Below are 5280 nucleotides of genomic sequence, written 5' to 3'. Positions count from 1 at the left end.
AAAGGAGGGCGGCATGGGGGTCGTGATCCAGGCCTGACAGGGTCTAGGGGAGAACAGGAGGGAATACATGGAGGAAAATGAATGTCTGGCTTCACTTCCAACGGACACCTGATCCCCTGTGGGGATGGGCGATCGGCTGCGTGTGAAGGAAACAGGCACTTTTCAATAAAGATGAGAAGCCAAAAGGTGGCCTTTAAAACACGATCGGAAAACAAACGCCTTGTCAAACATGTGTAAGGAGCCTGAAATTGGTATTGAAACATCTAATAAGAATGCCTATATAAGGGTACACTGCAAAGCATAAGATATGTTGATGTTAGGAAATGATACAGCGTTGCTGCACATGTGTTACATGGTTTGGTGTAAGAGTTGTACAAGTATGCTACAAAGGTCTTATAACTACACAAGCTGCATGTAGAGGCATATGGTTGATGCCACTGCACTGGGTAGTGTAGGATCCTATGCTTTAGTCTAAGGCTAGGCAGTCCAGCAGTACTGAGGAAGACCTCATAGGACTGTGGATCGAGTCTTTTGGTATGGCCTTAGGATAGTTTCATTAAAGCCTTGAGATGGAGCAGCCTGCCAAGTGAAGCACTGAATAATCCATATGGAAAGGTCAGACTAGGCCTTTGGAAGTCAATACTTATCTTATCTTATTCATGAGCTTCTTTAATGTTGTAAGGTACAAAACTATAAACTAACAAAATAAAGAAAGTCGCACACTCCAGGTATGAACTCCCAGCAATTGAATGGGTATTACGAACGTTTCGGCATCACTGTGCATCAGGGTGATGTCATGAGTACTTGAGCCAGGTTATGTAGACAAGCAGTGCAATTAGTGCAACCAATGACAATAGTGAAGAGTGTGTCATAATAGTTAAGTGAATTAAAATGAATTAATAAAAAAAACCAATAGTTTATGGCATATTAAATATATTACGCTATTGTTATCATATAGACACATCATTTAATATTGTACATCATATTAGCATCAACATACATTATTGTTAATTCAATTTTGCATAATTGTTTCGTATTTCATTTCATATTTGTTCCATGTAATCTGTTGGTTCAACCTCAATGTATAATGAGCATCATCAACAGGGGGAACATATTAGGTGCACGCTAATAAGCTGTAGTGTCACGCCCTGGCCATAGAGAGGTTTTTATTCTGTATTTTGGTTAGGCCAGGGTGTGCCTAGGGTGGACATTCTATGTTCATTTTCTACGTTTTGGATTTCTGTGTTTAGCCTGAATCAGAGTTGTCTATCGTTGTCTCTGATTGAGAACCATACTTAGGTAGCCTTTTCCCACCTGTGTTTGTGGGTAGTTATTTTCTGTTTAGTGTGTTTTGCACCTGACGGAGCTGTTTCGGTTGTTCTTTTGTTACTTGTTCTATTTTGTGTTCACGGTTTGAGTTGGAGGTGTTGTGCTCCGGACCGTGTTACCCTGTGTTTTGGGTTGGTCAGTGTTTTCCGCCCTGTTTGGGCATGACAATTTTGTGCTGAATAAATTGCCATTTTTCCTTGAACTCTCTGCGCCTGATTCCTTCCTACCTTCCACTCCTAGTCATCCGTGACATGTAGCAAAAATATATCAATTTATAAGACTTGTTCATGAAAGATTTGTTCATAAGAATTAATCATTTCTAAGACTTGTTTATAAAAGAATGTTCTTATGAACAAGTATTTTTCGCCGTTAGTCAGAACCTCCACACAACACATTTTTCTGGGTGTGCGCCAGCTCATGTTTTTTAAGGTACAAAGCTGACGTACTTTCCCATTCACTAACGAGGTACAACCCCATGCTTGTTTTAGTTGGTTTTGCACATCCAATAAATGGGATTGGTTGTTTGGAATTTGATGTCTTTAAAGGCAAATCCTTTATACGTCCTTAACTCTCTTTAAACACAGCTTTAGTCCCTCAAAGGTGGTGTATTTGTTTAGTTAATCTCCCAGGGTATCCTAAAGCCACTCACTATGGTGAACAGTCAATGGGGATTAAGGGGCAATCCAAGAGGAGCTGCTTAAAATATACACATGGGGCAGAGTTTTTGGGAGGAGAACTCCTAAATGTACACACAGTGAACGAATTCCATTTCACCCCTGGTTTGTGTCCCACAAAATTACTAAGAATTGATTTATATAGCTCTTTTCTACCAACTGAGGTACTCAAAGCGCTTTACATAGTAGGGGGAAACTCACCCCATGACTGTATGATGCAGTGAGAGAGTGACACACCACACACACATGACCAGCAACAGTCTGAATAGGTTGATTCACCTCTCCTCCTCCAGCTGTGCTCCCCACTGGCCTCCACACACACACACACACACACACACACACACACACACACACACACACACACACACACACACACACACACACACACACACACACACACACACACACACACACACACACACACACACACAGGAGAAGGTGCTTTTACAGGGCTGTGTTTTCCTTTTACAGGATACTGTGAAACCTGCTCCCCTGGGTTAGAGAGAGACTTTAATGAAGGTAGGGTGAGAGCCAGGTCACAGTTACTAGTCACTCTGGCCCGGCCCGATCCCTCCTCAACAACCATCTCAGTTCTGTGGTGGGCGAACTGAGAATAATCATAGAAAATTGGAGTGCTCAGCCTAATATTTATAGTAACAAAAAGTCTTTGGGTGCTGGGTTCAAAAGGCATATACTTGAAGAAAGGAAAAACCTGCACTCACTGAAATATAAGTTGGAATGTATTTTTTCAGCAGCAGAGGTCTGAACAAACTGTCGCGTTTCGGCGGCAGCCTTTATCACCATTAAATAAATATAACAACTCTGAAATCATACAGTGTTATTTTCTTGTCTAAATTTGACAATGCTCTAACCCTGGAGGTCACAGTTCATCATTTGTACATCTGTAAATAGAAATATAGATATGCTAATGATTATTCAATTACAGTCGTGGTCAAAAAATATTGTCACCCTTGCAATTTTCCCTAAAAATAAGTTGAAATTGACCAAAGTTTATGATCTCCACAATTCTTTATTTCACTGTTAATATTACAGTTTTTTTGGATTGCTTACACACTAAAATTAAAAGTAGTACACTATTAGCAAAACCTTACACTCAAGAAGCAAAACATCAGCCCATATTTGCACTACTATAAGCACATTGTCAACCTCACACTTGTTGCAAAACTCTACACACAGTGATTTGCAAAACACTAAACACACTTAACATACATTACACACAAAAATCTATCATGAAGTCACGTCCTTGCAATACCAAAGCACTGACTGTCAAATTACCACACCGTCCAACCAATTGGTTCAACACAGTATTCAGGTGTGCAAACACTCGTTTGCTTAATTGTAGACACACCAATCAGGTGTATAAGCACTATAAAAAGCAGCAGGTGAGTAGATCGGTCTTCAAGCACAATGGAAAGTGTCAGAGAAAGAGTAAGACGAGGAGGAGGAGGAGGAGGACGACGACGACGAGGAGGACGAGGAGAATGAGGAGAATGAGGAGAATGAGGAGGACGACGAGGAGAATGAGGAGGACGAGGAGAACGAGGACGAGAACGAGGAGGAGGAGGAAGGGGAGGAAGAGGAAGACAAGAAAGTGCTCAAAGAGGACCGAATCTGACAAATGAGATCCACGCAACACTGGTTGACCACGTTGTCAACCACGGCCTGACGCTGAGGGAAATTGGACTGCGCGTACAGCCAAATCTAAGCCGATATGCAGTGGCAAGTGTGATGAGAACATTTCGACTGGAAAATAGGTATTGTAAAAATATCATCATATCAAAAACATCTGCACGGTTTCAGTAACTGCTTACAGTACTGTATTCTATGCACTATCAGCACTTCTGTTACCTTTTCCAGTGAAATTACTGTACTATTGTATACTGAATTTTTTCTACATAGGATTGAGGGTCAGGGACGACAAGGGGGAAGGCCTCCTATGTTCACAGAACAGCAAGAGAGGGAGATAGTAAACATGGTTTTGGCCAACAATGCTATAACACTCAAGCAGCTCCAAGCTAACATTGTCAATAACCACGCCATTTTCAACGATCTCCATCAGGTCTCAACATCAACACTGGCACGCATCCTAAACAAATAACATATTCAAATGAAGCAAATTTATCGAGTGCCTTTCGAGCGCAATTCCGAAAGGGTGAAACAACTGCGGCATGATTATGCAGAGGTATGTATTCACTTTAGCAGTGTGATCTTGCATACTGTCTCATAATATTTTACTGTACTGTAATATGTATACTAGATCTACACTGAACTACACAATTTTGCCTGACACTGTTTTTCAGAGAGTTTTATGAATGGATGGAGAGGAGATCCAGCATGAGTACATTTACGTAGATGAGGCTGGGTTCAACCTGACGAGAACACGAAGGAGGGGAAGAAGCATCAATGGCCACAGGGCTATAGTCAATGTCCCAGGGCAAAGTGGGGGTAATATAACACACTGTGCAGCCATTACACAGAATGGGGTCCTCCACCGCCATGCCCATATGGGCCCTTACAACACAGCACTCATACTTACATTCTTGGACCAATTGCACAACATAACAGCAGCAAATCAAATCGATCATATGCAATACATTGTTGTCTGGGACAATGTGTCTTTCCACCGCTCTGCTCTGGTTCAGAACTGGTTTCAGCAACATCCACATTTCACCGTCCTATATCTTCCACCATACTCTCCATTCCTCAACCCTATAGAAGAGTTTTTCTCAGCATGGCGGTGGAAGGTATATGATCTCCATCTCCAGGCTGAGGTACCCCTCATCCAAGCCATGGAGGAGGGCTGTGACCAGATGGAGGTCGCTTCAATGCAAGGATGGATCCTTCATTCAAGACGTTTCTTTCCAAGGTGTCTTGCTAATGACAACATTGCCTGCGATGTTGATGAACTTCTCTGGCCAGATCCAGCTAGGCGAAGAGACAATGTCTAGTTATTTTTTATTTAATTTTTTTGAACTTACAATATGTAAAGTGACGTTTGGTTACAGTATTATGAATCTCCATGTCAACATTTTGGGCGTGTTGAGAAATAAATGAGTTTCTTCAGTCTGCAACATTGGTCTTTTGTAGTGTTTGGTGAATTTACATTATATTTGTACTTTGTTGATAGTAGCCTACTCTAATCATAGGGAAGTAGAAGTGCTAAAAGTGTTTTAGGTTTATCACAGCAGAGTGTAACTCGTGTCAATAGAGTATAGTAATGTGAAACGTGTGTGTTTCATATGGTAACAAAGTGTGG

The 5280-nt window shown here is 41.4% G+C and overlaps 1 pseudogene; it reads left to right on the top strand.

Annotated features, from left to right (window-relative positions):
- The first annotated feature begins 229 nt into the window (after positions 1–229).
- On the top strand, positions 230–4972 carry LOC149970411 (uncharacterized; annotated as a pseudogene).
- Positions 4973–5280: the final 308 nt, after the last annotated feature.

Source organism: Oncorhynchus mykiss, chromosome 29 (assembly GCF_057628025.1).
Source record: "Oncorhynchus mykiss isolate SJ-2025 chromosome 29, ASM5762802v1, whole genome shotgun sequence".
NCBI lineage: Eukaryota > Metazoa > Chordata > Actinopteri > Salmoniformes > Salmonidae > Oncorhynchus > Oncorhynchus mykiss.
This window is presented reverse-complemented; position numbering and strand designations above follow the sequence as displayed.